A 21,597-nucleotide genomic window follows, 5' to 3' on the forward strand; every position below is an offset into this window, starting at 1 on the left:
AGAACCTTGGGAGAAGTGGGAAGAAACCTTGGGACAGGTGGGAAGAAACCTTGGGACAGGTGGGAAGAAACCCTGCGACAGATGGGAAGAAATCTTGTGAGAGGTGGGAAGACACCTTCGGAGAGGTGGGAAGAAACCTCGGGATAGGAGAAAAGAAACCTCAGAAGAAGTGGGAAGAAATCTTGGGACAGGTGGGAAGAAACCTTGGGATACGTGGGAAGAAAGCTTGCGACAGGTGGGACGAAACCTTGGGACAGGTGGGTAGAAACCTTGGGACAGGTGGGAAGAAGCCTTGGGAAAGATGGGAAGAAAACTTGGGATAGGTGGGAAGAAAGCTTGGGATAGGAGGAAAGAAACCTCAGCACAAGTCAGAAGAAAGTTTGGGACAGGTGGGAAGAATCCTTGGGAAAGATGGGAAGAAACCTTGGGATAGGAGGGAAGAAAGATTGGGACAGGTTGGACAAAACCTTGGGACAGGTGGGTCGAAACCTTGGGACAGGTGGGAAGAAGCCTTGGGAAAGATGGGAAGAAATCTTGGGATAGGTGGGAAGAAAGCTTGGGACAGGTGGGATGAAACCTTGGGACAGATGGAAAGAAACCCTGGGTCAGGTGGGAAGAAACCCTGGCACAGCTGGTAAGAAGCAATGGGCCAGGAGGAAAAAAAGATTGAGACAGCTGGGAAGAAACTTTGGGACAGGTGGAAGGAAAACTTGGGACAGGTGAGAAGAAACCTTGCGACAGGTGGGAAGAAACCTTGGGATAGGTGGGAAGCAACCTTGGGACAGGTGGAAAGAACCTTGGGACAAGTGGGAAGAAAGCTTGGGACAGGTGGGAAGAAACCCTGCGACAGGTGGGAAGAAATCCTGGGACAGGTGGGAAGAAAACCTGGGACAGGTGGAAAGAAATCTTGTGAGAGGTGGGAAGAAACCTTGGGACAGGTGGGAAGAAACCTCGGGATAACAGAAAAGAAACCTCGGGACAGTTTGCGAAGAAACCATGGGTCAGGTGGGAAGAAACCCTGGGACAGCTGGGAGGAAAACTTCGGACAGGTGGAAATAAATCTTGTGACAGGTGGGAAGGAACATTGGGACAGATGGGAAGAAACCTTGGGACAGGTGGGAAGAAACCTTGCGACAGGTGGGAAGAATCCTTGTGACAGGTGGGAAGAAACCCTGGGACAGGTGGGAAGAAACCTTGGGACAGGTGGGAAGCAACTTTGGGACAGGTGGGAAGAATCCTTGGGACAGGTGGGAAGAAACCTTGCGTAAGGTGGGAAGAAATCTTGCGACAGGCGGGAAGAAACCTTGGGACAGGTGGGAAGAAACCATGGGACAGGTGAGAAGGAACATTGGGACAGGTGGGAAGAAACCTCGGGATAGGAGGGAAGAAAGCTTGGGACAGGTGGGATGAAACCTTGGGACAGGTGGGAAGACACCTTGGGACAGGTGGGAAGAAGCCTTGGGAAAGATGGGAAGAAACATTGGGATAGGTGGGAAGAAAGCTTGGGAGAGGTGGGATGAAACCCTGCGACAGGTGGAAAGAAATATTGTGAGAGGTGGGAAGAAACCTTAGGACAGGTGGGAAGAAACCTCGGGATAGGAGGAAAGAAACCTTGGGACAAGTGGGAAGAAACCTTGGGACTGGTGGGAAGAAACCCTGCAACAGGTGGGAAGAAACCCTGGGACAGGTGGGAAGAAACCATGGGACAGGTCGAATGAAATCTTGGGAAAGATGGGAAGAGACTTGGGACAGGTGGGAAGAAACCTTGGGACAGTTGGGAAGAAAGCTTGGGAAAGATGGGAAGGAACCTTGCGATAGGTGGGAAGAAACCTTGGGACAGGTAGAAAGAACCTTGGGACAAGTGGGAAGAATCCCTGGGACAGGTGGGAAGAAACCTTGGGACAGATGGGAAGCAACCTTGGGATAGGTGGAAAGAACCTTGGGACAAGTGGGAAGAAACCTTGGGACAGCTGGGAAGAAAGCTTGGGACAGGTGGGAAGAAACCTTGGGTCAAGTGGAAAGAGACCTTGGAACAGGTGGGAAGAAACCCTGCGACAGGTGGGAAGAAATCCTGGGACAGGTGGGAAGAAACCTTGGGAAAGATGGGAAGAAACCTTGGGATAGGAGGGAAGAAAGCTTGGGACAGGTGGGACAAAACCTTGGGACAGGTGAGAAGAAACCTTGGGAAAGATGGGAAGAAACCTTGGGATAGAAGGGAAGAAAGCTTGGGACAGGTGGGACGAAACCTTGGGACAGGTGGGAAGAAACCTTGGGACAGGTGGGAAGAAGCCTTGGGAAAGATGGGAAGAAACCTTGGGGTAGGTGGGACGAAAGCTTGGACAGGTGGGATGAAACCTTGGGACAGGTGGGAAGAAACCTTGGGACAGGTGGGAAAAAGCCTTGGGAAAGATGGGAAGAAACCTTGGGGTAGGTGGGACGAAATCTTGGGACAGGTGGAAAGAACCTTGGGACCGGCGGGAAGAAATCCTGGGACAGGTGGAAAGAAATCTCATGAGAGGTGGGAAGAAACTTTGGGACAGGTGGGAAGAAACCTCGGGATAGGAGGAAAGAAACCTTGGGACAAGTGGGAAGGAACCTTGGGAAAGATGGGAAGAAACCTTGCGATAGGTGGGAAGAATCCCTGGGACAGGTGGGAAAAAACCTTGGGACAGGTGGGAAGCAACCTTGGGACAGCTGGAAAGAACCTTGGGACAAGTGGGAAGAAACCTTGGGACAGGTGGGAAGAAAGCTTGGGACAGCTGGGAAGAAAGTTTGGGACAGGTGGGAAGAAACCTTGGGACAGGTAGGAAGAAACCTTCGGACAGGTGGGAAGAAACCCTGGGGCAAGTGGGACGAAACCTTCAGAGAGTTGGGAAAAACCTGGGGACAGTTTCCGAAGAAACCATGGGTCAGGTGGGAAAAACACTGGGACAGCTGGGAAGAAGCAATGGGCCAGGGGGAAAAAAATATTGGGACAGGTGGGAAGAAACCTTGGGACAGTTGGAAGGAAAACTTCGGACAGGTGGAAATAAATCTTGGGACAGGTGGGAAGGAACATTGGGACAGCTGGGAAGAAACCTTGGGACAGGTGGGAAGAAACCTTGCGACAGGTGGGAAGAATCCTTGTGACAGGTGGGAAGAAACCCTGGGACAGGTGGGAAGAAACCTTGGGACAGGTGGGAAGCAACATTGGGACAGCTGGGAAGAAACCCTGGGACAGTTGGGAAGAAACCTTGGGACAAGTGGGAAGAAACCTTGGGACAGGAGGAAAGAAACCTTGGGACTGGTGGGAAGAAAGCTTGGGATAGGTCGGAAGAATCCTTGGGACAGGTGGGAAGAAACCTTGGGTAAAGTGGGAAGAAATCTTATGACAGGCGGGAAGAAACATTGGGACAGGTGGGAAGAAACCCTGGGACAGGTGGGATAGAACATTGGGACAGGTGAGAAGAAGCCTCCGGCTAGGAGGAAAGAAACCTTGGGGTAGGTGGGAGGAATCTTGGGAAAGATGGGATGCGACCTTGGGATAGGTGGGAAGAAACCTCGGGACAGGTGGGAAGAAACGTTGGGATAGGTGGAAAGAAACCTTGGAACAGGTGGGAAGAAACCTTGGGACAGGTGGGAAGAAACCTTGGGACAGGTGGGAATCTACCTTGGGATAGGTGGGAAGAAATCTTAGGAAAGATGGGATGAGACTTTGGGACAGGTGGGAAGAAACCTCAGGATAGGAGGAAAGAAACCTTGGGACAAGTGGTAAGAAACCTCGTGACAGGTGGGAAGAAACCCTGCCACAAGTGGGAAGAGAACTTGGGGTAGTTGGGAAGAAACCTTGGGACAGGTGGGAAGAAAGCTTGGGACAGGTGGGAAGAAAACTTGGGACAGGTGGGAAGAAACCTTGGGACAGCTAGGAAGAAAGCTTGGGACAGGTGGGAAGAAACCTCGGGATAGAAGGAAAGAAACCTTGGTTCAAGTGGGAAGAAACCTTGGGACAGGTGGGAAGAAACCCTGCGACAGGTGGGAAGAAATCCTGAGACAGGTGGGAAGAAAACCTGGGACAGGTGGAAAGAAATCTTGTGAGAGGTGGGAAGGAACCTTGGGACATGTGGGAAGAAACCTTGGGAAAGATGGGAAGCAACCTTGGGATACATGGGAAGAAAGCTTGCGACAGGTGGGACGAAACCTTGGGACAGGTGGGAATAAACCTTGGCACAGGTGGGAAGAAACCTTGGGAAAGATGGGAAGAAACCTTGGGATAGTTGGGAAGAAAGCTTGGGACAGCTGGGACATAACTTGGGACAGGTGGGATGAAGCCTTGGGACAGGAGGGAAGAAACTTTGGAACTGGGGGAAAGATACCTTGGGACAGGTGGAAAGAAACCCTGGGACAGGTGGGAAGAAGCCCTGGGTCTACTGGGAAGATACCCTGGGACAGCTGGGAAAAAGCAATGGGCCAGGAGGAAAAAAAGATTGGGACAGGTGGGAAGAAACCTTGGGACAGGTGGGAAGAGACCTTGGTACAGGTGGGAAGAAAGCTTGGGACAGGTGGGAAGAAAACTTGGGACAGGTGGGAAGAAACCTTGGGACAGGTAGGAAGAAACCTTGGGACATTTGGGAAGAAACCTTGGGAAAGATGGGAAGAAACATTGCGATGGGTGTGAAGAAACCTTGGGACAGGTGGGAAGAAATCTTGGGACAGGTGGGAAGAATCCCTGGGACAGGTGGGACGAAACCTTGGGACAGGTGGGACGCAACCTTGGGACAGGTGGATAGAACCTTGGGACAAGGGGGAAGAAACCTTGGGACAGGTGGGAGAAAGCTTGGGACAGCTGGGAAGAAACCTTGGGACAGGTAGGAAGAAAACTTGGGACAGGTGGGAAGAAACCTTGGGATAGGAGGAAAGAAACCTTGGGTCAAGTGGAAAGATACCTTGGAACAGGTGGGAAGAAACCCTGCGACAGGTGGGAAGAAATCCTGGGACAGGTGGGAAGAAACCTCGGGATAGGAGAAAAGAAACCTCGGGACAAGTGGGAAGAAACCTTGGGTCAGGTGGAAAGAAACCCTGGGACAGCTGGGAAGAAGCAATGGGCCAAGGGGAAAAAAAGATTGGGACAGGTGGGAAGAAACCTTGGGACAGGTGGGAGGAAAACTTGGGACAGGTGGAAATAAATCTTGGGAAAGGTGGGGAGGAACATTGGGACAGCTGGGAAGAAACCTTGGGACAGGTGGGAAGAAACCTTGCGACAGGTGGGTAGAATCCTTGTGACAGGTGGGAAGAAACCCTGGTACAGGTGGGAAGAAACCTTGGGACAGGTGGGAAGCAACATTGGGACAAGTGGGAAGCAACCCTGGGACAGGTGGAAAGAAACCTTGTGACAAGTGGGAAGAAACCTTGGGATGGGGAAACAAACCTTGGGATTGTGGGAAGAAACCTTGGGATAGGTCGGAAGAATACTTGGGACAGGTGGGAAGAAACCTTGGGTAAGGTGGGAAGAAATCTTGCGACAGGCGGGAAGAAACCTTGGGACAGGTGGGAAGAAACCATGGGACAGGTGGGAAGGAACATTGGGACAGGTGGGAAGAAACCTCGGGCTAGGAGGAAAGAAACCTTGGGATAGGTGGGAAGACATCTTGGGAAAGATGGGATGAGACCTTGGGATAGGTGGGAAGAAACCTCGGGACAGGTGGGAAGAAACGTTGGGACAGGTGGGAAGCAACCTTGGGAAAGGTGGGAAGAACTCTTAGGAAAGATGGGACGAGACCTTGGGACAGGTGGGAAGAAACCTCGGGATAGGAGGAAAGAAACCTTGGGACAAGTGGGAAGAAATCCTGGGAGAGGTGAGAAGAAACCCTGGGACAGGTGGAAAGAAATCTTGGGAAAGATGGGAAGAGACCTTGGGGTAGGTGGTAAGAAACCTTGGGACAGGTGGGAAGAAAGCTTGGGACAGGTGGGAAGAAAACTTGGGACAGGTGGGAAGAAACCTTGGGACAGGTTGGAAGAAAATTTGGGACAGGTGGTAAGAAACCTTGGGATAGGAGGAAAGAAACCTTGGGACAAGTGGGAAGAAACCTTGGGACTGGTGGGAAGAAACCATGGGACAGGTCGAGTGAAATCTTGGGAAAGATGGGAAGAGACTTGGGATAGGTGGGAAGAAACCTTGGGACAGGTGGGAAGAAACCTTGGGAAAGATGGGAAGAAACCTTGGGATAGTTGGCAAGAAACCTTCGGATAGTTGGGAAGAAATCTTGGGACAGCTGGGACGAAAACTTGGGACAGGTGGGAAGAAATTTTGGAACCGGTGGAAAGAAACCTTGGGACAGGTGGAAAGAAACCCTGGGACAGGTGGGAAGAAACCCTGGGGCAGGTGGGACGAAACCTTGGGAAAGTTGGGAAAAACCAGGGGACAGTTGGGAAGAAACCTTGGGGAAGATGGGAAGAAACCTTGCGATAGGTGGGAAGAAACCTTGAGATAGGTGGGAAGAACTCTTGGGACAGGTGGGAAGCAACCTTGGGACAGGTAGAAAGAACCTTGGGACAAGTGGGAAGAATCACTGGGACAGGTGGGCAGAAAGCTTGGGACAGCTGGGAAGAAAGCTTGGGACAGGTGGGAAGAAACATTGGGACTGGTGGGAACAAACCCTGCTACAGGTGGGAAGAAACCCTGGGACTGGTGGGAAGAAACCATGGGACAGGTCGAAAGAAATCTTGGGAAAGATGGGAAGAGACCTTCGGGTAAGGTGGGAAGAAACCTTGGGACAGGTGGGAAGAAACCTTGGGACAGGTAGGAAGAAAATTTGGGACAGGTGGTAAGAAACCTTGGGATAGGAGGAAAGAAACCTTGGGACAAGTGGGAAGAAACCTTGGGACTGGTGGGAAGAAACCATGGGACAGGTCGAGTGAAATCTTGGGAAAGATGGGAAGAGACTTGGGATAGGTGGGAAGAAACCTTGGGACAGGTGGGAAGAAACCTTGGGAAAGATGGGAAGAAACCTTGGGATAGTTGGCAAGAAACCTTCGGATAGTTGGGAAGAAATCTTGGGACAGCTGGGACGAAAACTTGGGACAGGTAGGAAGAAACCTTGGGACATTTGGGAAGAAACCTTGGGAAAGATGGGAAGAAACATTGCGATGGGTGTGAAGAAACCTTGGGACAGGTGGGAAGAAATCTTGGGACAGGTGGGAAGAATCCCTGGGACAGGTGGGACGAAACCTTGGGACAGGTGGGACGCAACCTTGGGACAGGTGGATAGAACCTTGGGACAAGGGGGAAGAAACCTTGGGACAGGTGGGAGAAAGCTTGGGACAGCTGGGAAGAAACCTTGGGACAGGTAGGAAGAAAACTTGGGACAGGTGGGAAGAAACCTTGGGATAGGAGGAAAGAAACCTTGGGTCAAGTGGAAAGATACCTTGGAACAGGTGGGAAGAAACCCTGCGACAGGTGGGAAGAAATCCTGGGACAGGTGGGAAGAAACCTCGGGATAGGAGAAAAGAAACCTCGGGACAAGTGGGAAGAAACCTTGGGTCAGGTGGAAAGAAACCCTGGGACAGCTGGGAAGAAGCAATGGGCCAAGGGGAAAAAAAGATTGGGACAGGTGGGAAGAAACCTTGGGACAGGTGGGAGGAAAACTTGGGACAGGTGGAAATAAATCTTGGGAAAGGTGGGGAGGAACATTGGGACAGCTGGGAAGAAACCTTGGGACAGGTGGGAAGAAACCTTGCGACAGGTGGGTAGAATCCTTGTGACAGGTGGGAAGAAACCCTGGTACAGGTGGGAAGAAACCTTGGGACAGGTGGGAAGCAACATTGGGACAAGTGGGAAGCAACCCTGGGACAGGTGGAAAGAAACCTTGTGACAAGTGGGAAGAAACCTTGGGATGGGGAAACAAACCTTGGGATTGTGGGAAGAAACCTTGGGATAGGTCAGAAGAATACTTGGGACAGGTGGGAAGAAACCTTGGGTAAGGTGGGAAGAAATCTTGCGACAGGCGGGAAGAAACCTTGGGACAGGTGGGAAGAAACCATGGGACAGGTGGGAAGGAACATTGGGACAGGTGGGAAGAAACCTCGGGCTAGGAGGAAAGAAACCTTGGGATAGGTGGGAAGACATCTTGGGAAAGATGGGATGAGACCTTGGGATAGGTGGGAAGAAACCTCGGGACAGGTGGGAAGAAACGTTGGGACAGGTGGGAAGCAACCTTGGGAAAGGTGGGAAGAACTCTTAGGAAAGATGGGACGAGACCTTGGGACAGGTGGGAAGAAACCTCGGGATAGGAGGAAAGAAACCTTGGGACAAGTGGGAAGAAATCCTGGGAGAGGTGAGAAGAAACCCTGGGACAGGTGGAAAGAAATCTTGGGAAAGATGGGAAGAGACCTTGGGGTAGGTGGTAAGAAACCTTGGGACAGGTGGGAAGAAAGCTTGGGACAGGTGGGAAGAAAACTTGGGACAGGTGGGAAGAAACCTTGGGACAGGTTGGAAGAAAATTTGGGACAGGTGGTAAGAAACCTTGGGATAGGAGGAAAGAAACCTTGGGACAAGTGGGAAGAAACCTTGGGACTGGTGGGAAGAAACCATGGGACAGGTCGAGTGAAATCTTGGGAAAGATGGGAAGAGACTTGGGATAGGTGGGAAGAAACCTTGGGACAGGTGGGAAGAAACCTTGGGAAAGATGGGAAGAAACCTTGGGATAGTTGGCAAGAAACCTTCGGATAGTTGGGAAGAAATCTTGGGACAGCTGGGACGAAAACTTGGGACAGGTGGGAAGAAATTTTGGAACCGGTGGAAAGAAACCTTGGGACAGGTGGAAAGAAACCCTGGGACAGGTGGGAAGAAACCCTGGGGCAGGTGGGACGAAACCTTGGGAAAGTTGGGAAAAACCAGGGGACAGTTGGGAAGAAACCTTGGGGAAGATGGGAAGAAACCTTGCGATAGGTGGGAAGAAACCTTGAGATAGGTGGGAAGAACTCTTGGGACAGGTGGGAAGCAACCTTGGGACAGGTAGAAAGAACCTTGGGACAAGTGGGAAGAATCACTGGGACAGGTGGGCAGAAAGCTTGGGACAGCTGGGAAGAAAGCTTGGGACAGGTGGGAAGAAACATTGGGACTGGTGGGAACAAACCCTGCTACAGGTGGGAAGAAACCCTGGGACTGGTGGGAAGAAACCATGGGACAGGTCGAAAGAAATCTTGGGAAAGATGGGAAGAGACCTTCGGGTAAGGTGGGAAGAAACCTTGGGACAGGTGGGAAGAAACCTTGGGACAGGTAGGAAGAAAATTTGGGACAGGTGGTAAGAAACCTTGGGATAGGAGGAAAGAAACCTTGGGACAAGTGGGAAGAAACCTTGGGACTGGTGGGAAGAAACCATGGGACAGGTCGAGTGAAATCTTGGGAAAGATGGGAAGAGACTTGGGATAGGTGGGAAGAAACCTTGGGACAGGTGGGAAGAAACCTTGGGAAAGATGGGAAGAAACCTTGGGATAGTTGGCAAGAAACCTTCGGATAGTTGGGAAGAAATCTTGGGACAGCTGGGACGAAAACTTGGGACAGGTGGGAAGAAATTTTGGAACCGGTGGAAAGAAACCTTGGGACAGGTGGAAAGAAACCCTGGGTCAGGTGGGAAGAAACCCTGGGACAGCTGGGAAGAAACCTTGGGAACGGTGGGAAGAAACCTTGGGACAGTTGGGAAGAAACCTTGGGGAAGATGGGAAGAAACCTTGCGATAGGTGGGAAGAAACCTTGAGATAGGTGGGAAGAACTCTTGGGACAGGTGGGAAGCAACCTTGGGACAGGTAGAAAGAACCTTGGGACAAGTGGGAAGAATCACTGGGACAGGTGGGCAGAAAGCTTGGGACAGCTGGGAAGAAAGCTTGGGACAGGTGGGAAGAAACATTGGGACTGGTGGGAACAAACCCTGCTACAGGTGGGAAGAAACCCTGGGACTGGTGGGAAGAAACCATGGGACAGGTCGAAAGAAATCTTGGGAAAGATGGGAAGAGACCTTCGGGTAAGGTGGGAAGAAACCTTGGGACAGGTGGGAAGAAACCTTGGGACAGCTGGGAAGAAAGCTTGGGACAGGTGGGAAGAAACATTGGGACTGGTGGGAAGAAACCTTGGGACAGGAGGGAAGAAATTTTGGGACAGGTGGGAAGCAACCTTGGGAAAGGTAGAAAGAACCTTGGGACAAGTGGGAAGAATCCCTGGGACAGGTGGGAAGAAACCTTGGGACAGGTGGGAAGCATACTTGGGACAAGTGGAAAGAACCTTGGGACAAGTGGGAAGAAACCTTGGGACAGGTGGGAAGAAACCTTGGGACAGGTCGAAAGAAATCTTGGGAAAGATGGGAAGAGACCTTGGGGTAAGGTGGGAAGAAACCTTGGGACAGGTGGGAAGAAACCTTGGGACAGTTGGGAAGAAACCTTGGGAAATATGGGAAGAAACCTTGCGATAGGTGGGAAGAAACCTTGGGACAGGTGGGAAGAAATCTTGGGACAGGTGGGAAGAAATTTTGGGACAGGTGGGAAGCAAAGTTGGGAAAGGTAGAAAGAACCTTGGGACAAGTGGGAAGAATCCCTGGGACAGGTGGGAAGAAACCTTGGGACAGGTGGGAAGAAACCCTGCGACAGATGGGAAGAAATCTTGTGAGAGGTGGGAAGACACCTTCGGAGAGGTGGGAAGAGACCTCGGGATAGGAGAAAAGAAACCTCAGAAGAAGTGGGAAGAAATCTTGGGACAGGTGGGAAGAAACCTTGGGATACGTGGGAAGAAAGCTTGCGACAGGTGGGACGAAACCTTGGGACAGGTGGGTAGAAACCTTGGGACAGGTGGGAAGAAGCCTTGGGAAAGATGGGAAGAAAACTTGGGATAGGTGGGAAGAAAGCTTGGGATAGGAGGAAAGAAACCTCAGCACAAGTCAGAAGAAAGTTTGGGACAGGTGGGAAGAATCCTTGGGAAAGATGGGAAGAAACCTTGGGATAGGAGGGAAGAAAGATTGGGACAGGTTGGACAAAACCTTGGGACAGGTGGGTCGAAACCTTGGGACAGGTGGGAAGAAGCCTTGGGAAAGATGGGAAGAAATCTTGGGATAGGTGGGAAGAAAGCTTGGGACAGGTGGGATGAAACCTTGGGACAGATGGAAAGAAACCCTGGGTCAGGTGGGAAGAAACCCTGGCACAGCTGGTAAGAAGCAATGGGCCAGGAGGAAAAAAAGATTGAGACAGCTGGGAAGAAACTTTGGGACAGGTGGAAGGAAAACTTGGGACAGGTGAGAAGAAACCTTGCGACAGGTGGGAAGAAACCTTGGGATAGGTGGGAAGCAACCTTGGGACAGGTGGAAAGAACCTTGGGACAAGTGGGAAGAAAGCTTGGGACAGGTGGGAAGAAACCCTGCGACAGGTGGGAAGAAATCCTGGGACAGGTGGGAAGAAAACCTGGGACAGGTGGAAAGAAATCTTGTGAGAGGTGGGAAGAAACCTTGGGACAGGTGGGAAGAAACCTCGGGATAACAGAAAAGAAACCTCGGGACAGTTTGCGAAGAAACCATGGGTCAGGTGGGAAGAAACCCTGGGACAGCTGGGAGGAAAACTTCGGACAGGTGGAAATAAATCTTGTGACAGGTGGGAAGGAACATTGGGACAGATGGGAAGAAACCTTGGGACAGGTGGGAAGAAACCTTGCGACAGGTGGGAAGAATCCTTGTGACAGGTGGGAAGAAACCCTGGGACAGGTGGGAAGAAACCTTGGGACAGGTGGGAAGCAACTTTGGGACAGGTGGGAAGAATCCTTGGGACAGGTGGGAAGAAACCTTGCGTAAGGTGGGAAGAAATCTTGCGACAGGCGGAAAGAAACCTTGGGACAGGTGGGAAGAAACCATGGGACAGGTGAGAAGGAACATTGGGACAGGTGGGAAGAAACCTCGGGATAGGAGGGAAGAAAGCTTGGGACAGGTGGGATGAAACCTTGGGACAGGTGGGAAGACACCTTGGGACAGGTGGGAAGAAGCCTTGGGAAAGATGGGAAGAAACATTGGGATAGGTGGGAAGAAAGCTTGGGAGAGGTGGGATGAAACCCTGCGACAGGTGGAAAGAAATATTGTGAGAGGTGGGAAGAAACCTTAGGACAGGTGGGAAGAAACCTCGGGATAGGAGGAAAGAAACCTTGGGACAAGTGGGAAGAAACCTTGGGACTGGTGGGAAGAAACCCTGCAACAGGTGGGAAGAAACCCTGGGACAGGTGGGAAGAAACCATGGGACAGGTCGAATGAAATCTTGGGAAAGATGGGAAGAGACTTGGGACAGGTGGGAAGAAACCTTGGGATAGTTGGGAAGAAAGCTTGGGAAAGATGGGAAGGAACCTTGCGATAGGTGGGAAGAAACCTTGGGACAGGTAGAAAGAACCTTGGGACAAGTGGGAAGAATCCCTGGGACAGGTGGGAAGAAACCTTGGGACAGATGGGAAGCAACCTTGGGATAGGTGGAAAGAACCTTGGGACAAGTGGGAAGAAACCTTGGGACAGCTGGGAAGAAAGCTTGGGACAGGTGGGAAGAAACCTTGGGTCAAGTGGAAAGAGACCTTGGAACAGGTGGGAAGAAACCCTGCGACAGGTGGGAAGAAATCCTGGGACAGGTGGGAAGAAACCTTGGGAAAGATGGGAAGAAACCTTGGGATAGGAGGGAAGAAAGCTTGGGACAGGTGGGACAAAACCTTGGGACAGGTGAGAAGAAACCTTGGGAAAGATGGGAAGAAACCTTGGGATAGAAGGGAAGAAAGCTTGGGACAGGTGGGACGAAACCTTGGGACAGGTGGGAAGAAACCTTGGGACAGGTGGGAAGAAGCCTTGGGAAAGATGGGAAGAAACCTTGGGGTAGGTGGGACGAAAGCTTGGACAGGTGGGATGAAACCTTGGGACAGGTGGGAAGAAACCTTGGGACAGGTGGGAAAAAGCCTTGGGAAAGATGGGAAGAAACCTTGGGGTAGGTGGGACGAAATCTTGTGACAGGTGGAAAGAACCTTGGGACCGGCGGGAAGAAATCCTGGGACAGGTGGAAAGAAATCTCATGAGAGGTGGGAAGAAACTTTGGGACAGGTGGGAAGAAACCTCGGGATAGGAGGAAAGAAACCTTGGGACAAGTGGGAAGGAACCTTGGGAAAGATGGGAAGAAACCTTGCGATAGGTGGGAAGAATCCCTGGGACAGGTGGGAAAAAACCTTGGGACAGGTGGGAAGCAACCTTGGGACAGCTGGAAAGAACCTTGGGACAAGTGGGAAGAAACCTTGGGACAGGTGGGAAGAAAGCTTGGGACAGCTGGGAAGAAAGTTTGGGACAGGTGGGAAGAAACCTTGGGACAGGTAGGAAGAAACCTTCGGACAGGTGGGAAGAAACCCTGGGGCAGGTGGGACGAAACCTTCAGAGAGTTGGGAAAAACCTGGGGACAGTTTCCGAAGAAACCATGGGTCAGGTGGGAAAAACACTGGGACAGCTGGGAAGAAGCAATGGGCCAGGGGGAAAAAAATATTGGGACAGGTGGGAAGAAACCTTGGGACAGTTGGAAGGAAAACTTCGGACAGGTGGAAATAAATCTTGGGACAGGTGGGAAGGAACATTGGGACAGCTGGGAAGAAACCTTGGGACAGGTGGGAAGAAACCTTGCGACAGGTGGGAAGAATCCTTGTGACAGGTGGGAAGAAACCCTGGGACAGGTGGGAAGAAACCTTGGGACAGGTGGGAAGCAACATTGGGACAGCTGGGAAGAAACCCTGGGACAGTTGGGAAGAAACCTTGGGACAAGTGGGAAGAAACCTTGGGACAGGAGGAAAGAAACCTTGGGACTGGTGGGAAGAAAGCTTGGGATAGGTCGGAAGAATCCTTGGGACAGGTGGGAAGAAACCTTGGGTAAAGTGGGAAGAAATCTTATGACAGGCGGGAAGAAACATTGGGACAGGTGGGAAGAAACCCTGGGACAGGTGGGATAGAACATTGGGACAGGTGAGAAGAAGCCTCCGGCTAGGAGGAAAGAAACCTTGGGGTAGGTGGGAGGAATCTTGGGAAAGATGGGATGCGACCTTGGGATAGGTGGGAAGAAACCTCGGGACAGGTGGGAAGAAACGTTGGGATAGGTGGAAAGAAACCTTGGAACAGGTGGGAAGAAACCTTGGGACAGGTGGGAAGAAACCTTGGGACAGGTGGGAATCTACCTTGGGATAGGTGGGAAGAAATCTTAGGAAAGATGGGATGAGACTTTGGGACAGGTGGGAAGAAACCTCAGGATAGGAGGAAAGAAACCTTGGGACAAGTGGTAAGAAACCTCGTGACAGGTGGGAAGAAACCCTGCCACAAGTGGGAAGAGAACTTGGGGTAGTTGGGAAGAAACCTTGGGACAGGTGGGAAGAAAGCTTGGGACAGGTGGGAAGAAAACTTGGGACAGGTGGGAAGAAACCTTGGGACAGCTAGGAAGAAAGCTTGGGACAGGTGGGAAGAAACCTCGGGATAGAAGGAAAGAAACCTTGGTTCAAGTGGGAAGAAACCTTGGGACAGGTGGGAAGAAACCCTGCGACAGGTGGGAAGAAATCCTGAGACAGGTGGGAAGAAAACCTGGGACAGGTGGAAAGAAATCTTGTGAGAGGTGGGAAGGAACCTTGGGACATGTGGGAAGAAACCTTGGGAAAGATGGGAAGCAACCTTGGGATACATGGGAAGAAAGCTTGCGACAGGTGGGACGAAACCTTGGGACAGGTGGGAATAAACCTTGGCACAGGTGGGAAGAAACCTTGGGAAAGATGGGAAGAAACCTTGGGATAGTTGGGAAGAAAGCTTGGGACAGCTGGGACATAACTTGGGACAGGTGGGATGAAGCCTTGGGACAGGAGGGAAGAAACTTTGGAACTGGGGGAAAGATACCTTGGGACAGGTGGAAAGAAACCCTGGGACAGGTGGGAAGAAGCCCTGGGTCTATCTGGGAAGATACCCTGGGACAGCTGGGAAAAAGCAATGGGCCAGGAGGAAAAAAAGATTGGGACAGGTGGGAAGAAACCTTGGGACAGGTGGGAAGAGACCTTGGTACAGGTGGGAAGAAAGCTTGGGACAGGTGGGAAGAAAACTTGGGACAGGTGGGAAGAAACCTTGGGACAGGTAGGAAGAAACCTTGGGACATTTGGGAAGAAACCTTGGGAAAGATGGGAAGAAACATTGCGATGGGTGTGAAGAAACCTTGGGACAGGTGGGAAGAAATCTTGGGACAGGTGGGAAGAATCCCTGGGACAGGTGGGACGAAACCTTGGGACAGGTGGGACGCAACCTTGGGACAGGTGGATAGAACCTTGGGACAAGGGGGAAGAAACCTTGGGACAGGTGGGAGAAAGCTTGGGACAGCTGGGAAGAAACCTTGGGACAGGTAGGAAGAAAACTTGGGACAGGTGGGAAGAAACCTTGGGATAGGAGGAAAGAAACCTTGGGTCAAGTGGAAAGATACCTTGGAACAGGTGGGAAGAAACCCTGCGACAGGTGGGAAGAAATCCTGGGACAGGTGGGAAGAAACCTCGGGATAGGAGAAAAGAAACCTCGGGACAAGTGGGAAGAAACCTTGGGTCAGGTGGAAAGAAACCCTGGGACAGCTGGGAAGAAGCAATGGGCCAAGGGGAAAAAAAGATTGGGACAGGTGGGAAGAAACCTTGGGACAGGTGGGAGGAAAACTTGGGACAGGTGGAAATAAATCTTGGGAAAGGTGGGGAGGAACATTGGGACAGCTGGGAAGAAACCTTGGGACAGGTGGGAAGAAACCTTGCGACAGGTGGGTAGAAACCTTGTGACAGGTGGGAAGAAACCCTGGTACAGGTGGGAAGAAACCTTGGGACAGGTGGGAAGCAACATTGGGACAAGTGGGAAGCAACCCTGGGACAGGTGGAAAGAAACCTTGTGACAAGTGGGAAGAAACCTTGGGATAGGTCGGAAGAATACTTGGGACAGGTGGGAAGAAACCTTGGGTAAGGTGGGAAGAAATCTTGCGACAGGCGGGAAGAAACCTTGGGACAGGTGGGAAGAAACCATGGGACAGGTGGGAAGGAACATTGGGACAGGTGGGAAGAAACCTCGGGCTAGGAGGAAAGAAACCTTGGGATAGGTGGGAAGACATCTTGGGAAAGATGGGATGAGACCTTGGGATAGGTGGGAAGAAACCTCGGGACAGGTGGGAAGAAACGTTGGGACAGGTGGGAAGCAACCTTGGGAAAGGTGGGAAGAACTCTTAGGAAAGATGGGACGAGACCTTGGGACAGGTGGGAAGAAACCTCGGGATAGGAGGAAAGAAATCTTGGGACAAGTGGGAAGAAATCCTGGGAGAGGTGAGAAGAAACCCTGGGACAGGTGGAAAGAAATCTTGGGAAAGATGGGAAGAGACCTTGGGGTAGGTGGTAAGAAACCTTGGGACAGGTGGGAAGAAAGCTTGGGACAGGTGGGAAGAAAACTTGGGACAGGTGGGAAGAAACCTTGGGACAGGTTGGAAGAAAATTTGGGACAGGTGGTAAGAAACCTTGGGATAGGAGGAAAGAAACCTTGGGACAAGTGGGAAGAAACCTTGGGACTGGTGGGAAGAAACCATGGGACAGGTCGAGTGAAATCTTGGGAAAGATGGGAAGAGACTTGGGATAGGTGGGAAGAAACCTTGGGACAGGTGGGAAGAAACCTTGGGATAGTTGGCAAGAAACCTTCGGATAGTTGGGAAGAAATCTTGGGACAGCTGGGACGAAAACTTGGGACAGGTGGGAAGAAATTTTGGAACCGGTGGAAAGAAACCTTGGGACAGGTGGAAAGAAACCCTGGGACAGGTGGGAAGAAACCCTGGGGCAGGTGGGACGAAACCTTGGGAAAGTTGGGAAAAACCAGGGGACAGTTGGGAAGAAACCTTGGGGAAGATGGGAAGAAACCTTGCGATAGGTGGGAAGAAACCTTGAGATAGGTGGGAAGAACTCTTGGGACAGGTGGGAAGCAACCTTGGGACAGGTAGAAAGAACCTTGGGACAAGTGGGAAGAAACCCTGGGACTGGTGGGAAGAAACCATGGGACAGGTCGAAAGAAATCTTGGGAAAGATGGGAAGAGACTTGGGATAGGTGGGAAGAAACCTTGGGACAGGTGGGAAGAAACCTTGGGAAAGATGGGAAGAAACCTTGGGATAGTTGGCAAGAAACCTTGGGACAGGTAGGAAGAAAATTTGGGACAGGTGGTAAGAAACCTTGGGATAGGAGGAAAGAAACCTTGGGACAAGTGGGAAGAAACCTTGGGACTGGTGGGAAGAAACCATGGGACAGGTCGAGTGAAATCTTGGGAAAGATGGGAAGAGACTTGGGATAGGTGGGAAGAAACCTTGGGACAGGTGGGAAGAAACCTTGGGAAAGATGGGAAGAAACCTTGGGATAGTTGGCAAGAAACCTTCGGATAGTTGGGAAGAAATCTTGGGACAGCTGGGACGAAAACTTGGGACAGGTGGGAAGAAATTTTGGAACCGGTGGAAAGAAACCTTGGGACAGGTGGAAAGAAACCCTGGGTCAGGTGGGAAGAAACCCTGGGACAGCTGGGAAGAAACCTTGGGAACGGTGGGAAGAAACCTTGGGACAGTTGGGAAGAAACCTTGGGGAAGATGGGAAGAAACCTTGCGATAGGTGGGAAGAAACCTTGAGATAGGTGGGAAGAACTCTTGGGACAGGTGGGAAGCAACCTTGGGACAGGTAGAAAGAACCTTGGGACAAGTGGGAAGAATCACTGGGACAGGTGGGCAGAAAGCTTGGGACAGCTGGGAAGAAAGCTTGGGACAGGTGGGAAGAAACATTGGGACTGGTGGGAACAAACCCTGCTACAGGTGGGAAGAAACCCTGGGACTGGTGGGAAGAAACCATGGGACAGGTCGAAAGAAATCTTGGGAAAGATGGGAAGAGACCTTCGGGTAAGGTGGGAAGAAACCTTGGGACAGGTGGGAAGAAACCTTGGGTCGGTTGGGAAGAACCCTTGGGAAATATGGGAAGAAACCTTGCGATTGTTGGGAAGAAACCTTGGGACAGGAGGGAAGAAATTTTGGGACAGGTGGGAAGCAACCTTGGGAAAGGTAGAAAGAACCTTGGGACAAGTGGGAAGAATCCCTGGGACAGGTGGGAAGAAACCTTGGGACAGGTGGGAAGCATACTTGGGACAAGTGGAAAGAACCTTGGGACAAGTGGGAAGAAACCTTGGGACAGGTGGGAAGAAACCTTGGGACAGGTCGAAAGAAATCTTGGGAAAGATGGGAAGAAACCTTGGGGTAAGGTGGGAAGAAACCTTGGGACAGGTGGGAAGAAACCTTGGGACAGTTGGGAAGAAACCTTGGGAAATATGGGAAGAAACCTTGCGATAGGTGGGAAGAAACCTTGGGACAGGTGGGAAGAAATCTTGGGACAGGTGGGAAGAAATTTTGGGACAGGTGGGAAGCAAAGTTGGGAAAGGTAGAAAGAACCTTGGGACAACTGGGAAGAATCCCTGGGACAGGTGGGAAGAAACCTTGGGACAGGTGGGAAGCATACTTGGGACAGGTGGAAAGAACCTTGGGAGAAGTGGGAAGAAACCTTGGGACAGGTGGGAAGAAACCTTGGGACAGGTGGGAAGAAACCCTGCGACAGATGGGAAGAAATCTTGTGAGAGGTGGGAAGACACCTTCGGAGAGGTGGGAAGAAACCTCGGGATAGGAGAAAAGAAACCTCAGAAGAAGTGGGAAGAAATCTTGGGACAGGTGGGAAGAAACCTTGGGATACGTGGGAAGAAAGCTTGCGACAGGTGGGACGAAACCTTGGGACAGGTGGGTAGAAACCTTGGGACAGGTGGGAAGAAGCCTTGGGAAAGATGGGAAGAAAACTTGGGATAGGTGGGAAGAAAGCTTGGGATAGGAGGAAAGAAACCTCAGCACAAGTCAGAAGAAAGTTTGGGACAGGTGGGAAGAATCCTTGGGAAAGATGGGAAGAAACCTTGGGATAGGAGGGAAGAAAGATTGGGACATGTTGGACAAAACCTTGGGACAGGTGGGTCGAAACCTTGGGACAGGTGGGAAGAAGCCTTGGGAAAGATGGGAAGAAATCTTGGGATAGGTGGGAAGAAAGCTTGGGACAGGTGGGATGAAACCTTGGGACAGATGGAAAGAAACCCTGGGTCAGGTGGGAAGAAACCCTGGCACAGCTGGTAAGAAGCAATGGGCCAGGAGGAAAAAAAGATTGAGACAGCTGGGAAGAAACTTTGGGACAGGTGGAAGGAAAACTTGGGACAGGTGAGAAGAAACCTTGCGACAGGTGGGAAGAAACCTTGGGATAGGTGGGAAGCAACCTTGGGACAGGTGGAAAGAACCTTGGGACAAGTGGGAAGAAAGCTTGGGACAGGTGGGAAGAAACCCTGCGACAGGTGGGAAGAAATCCTGGGACAGGTGGGAAGAAAACCTGGGACAGGTGGAAAGAAATCTTGTGAGAGGTGGGAAGAAACCTTGGGACAGGTGGGAAGAAACCTCGGGATAACAGAAAAGAAACCTCGGGACAGTTTGCGAAGAAACCATGGGTCAGGTGGGAAGAAACCCTGGGACAGCTGGGAGGAAAACTTCGGACAGGTGGAAATAAATCTTGTGACAGGTGGGAAGGAACATTGGGACAGATGGGAAGAAACCTTGGGACAGGTGGGAAGAAACCTTGCGACAGGTGGGAAGAATCCTTGTGACAGGTGGGAAGAAACCCTGGGACAGGTGGGAAGAAACCTTGGGACAGGTGGGAAGCAACTTTGGGACAGGTGGGAAGAATCCTTGGGACAGGTGGGAAGAAACCTTGCGTAAGGTGGGAAGAAATCTTGCGACAGGCGGGAAGAAACCTTGGGACAGGTGGGAAGAAACCATGGGACAGGTGAGAAGGAACATTGGGACAGGTGGGAAGAAAGCTCGGGATAGGAGGGAAGAAAGCTTGGGACAGGTGGGATGAAACCTTGGGACAGGTGGGAAGACACCTTGGGACAGGTGGGAAGAAGCCTTGGGAAAGATGGGAAGAAACCTTGGGATAGGTGGGAAGAAAGCTTGGGAGAGGTGGGATGAAACCCTGCGACAGGTGGAAAGAAATATTGTGAGAGGTGGGAAGAAACCTTAGGACAGGTGGGAAGAAACCTCGGGATAGGAGGAAAGAAACCTTGGGACAAGTGGGAAGAAACCTTGGGACTGGTGGGAAGAAACCCTGCAACAGGTGGGAAGAAACCCTGGGACAGGTGGGAAGAAACCATGGGACAGGTCGAATGAAATCTTGGGAAAGATGGGAAGAGACTTGGGACAGGTGGGAAGAAACCTTGGGACAGTTGGGAAGAAAGCTTGGGAAAGATGGGAAGGAACCTTGCGATAGGTGGGAAGAAACCTTGGGACAGGTAGAAAGAACCTTGGGACAAGTGGGAAGAATCCCTGGGACAGGTGGGAAGAAACCTTGGGACAGATGGGAAGCAACCTTGGGATAGGTGGAAAGAACCTTGGGACAAGTGGGAAGAAACCTTGGGACAGCTGGGAAGAAAGCTTGGGACAGGTGGGAAGAAACCTTGGGTCAAGTGGAAAGAGACCTTGGAACAGGTGGGAAGAAACCCTGCGACAGGTGGGAAGAAATCCTGGGACAGGTGGGAAGAAACCTTGGGAAAGATGGGAAGAAACCTTGGGATAGGAGGGAAGAAAGCTTGGGACAGGTGGGACAAAACCTTGGGACAGGTGAGAAGAAACCTTGGGAAAGATGGGAAGAAACCTTGGGATAGAAGGGAAGAAAGCTTGGGACAGGTGGGACGAAACCTTGGGACAGGTGGGAAGAAACCTTGGGACAGGTGGGAAGAAGCCTTGGGAAAGATGGGAAGAAACCTTGGGGTAGGTGGGACAAAAGCTTGGACAGGTGGGATGAAACCTTGGGACAGGTGGGAAGAAACCTTGGGACAGGTGGGAAAAAGCCTTGGGAAAGATGGGAAGAAACCTTGGGGTAGGTGGGACGAAATCTTGGGACAGGTGGAAAGAACCTTGGGACCGGCGGGAAGAAATCCTGGGACAGGTGGAAAGAAATCTCATGAGAGGTGGGAAGAAACTTTGGGACAGGTGGGAAGAAACCTTGGGATAGGAGGAAAGAAACCTTGGGACAAGTGGGAAGGAACCTTGGGAAAGATGGGAAGAAACCTTGCGATAGGTGGGAAGAATCCCTGGGACAGGTGGGAAAAAACCTTGGGACAGGTGGGAAGCAACCTTGGGACAGCTGGAAAGAACCTTGGGACAAGTGGGAAGAAACCTTGGGACAGGTGGGAAGAAAGCTTGGGACAGCTGGGAAGAAAGTTTGGGACAGGTGGGAAGAAACCTTGGGACAGGTAGGAAGAAACCTTCGGACAGGTGGGAAGAAACCCTGGGGCAGGTGGGACGAAACCTTCAGAGAGTTGGGAAAAACCTGGGGACAATTTCCGAAGAAACCATGTGTCAGGTGGGAAAAACACTGGGACAGCTGGGAAGAAGCAATGGGCCAGGGGGAAAAAAATATTGGGACAGGTGGGAAGAAACCTTGGGACAGTTGGAAGGAAAACTTCGGACAGGTGGAAATAAATCTTGGGACAGGTGGGAAG

This window comes from Somniosus microcephalus, unplaced genomic scaffold, assembly GCF_052327205.1.
Source record: "Somniosus microcephalus isolate GS21.2 unplaced genomic scaffold, FLI_Smic_1.0 unresolved_chr1, whole genome shotgun sequence".
Lineage (NCBI taxonomy): Eukaryota > Metazoa > Chordata > Chondrichthyes > Squaliformes > Somniosidae > Somniosus > Somniosus microcephalus.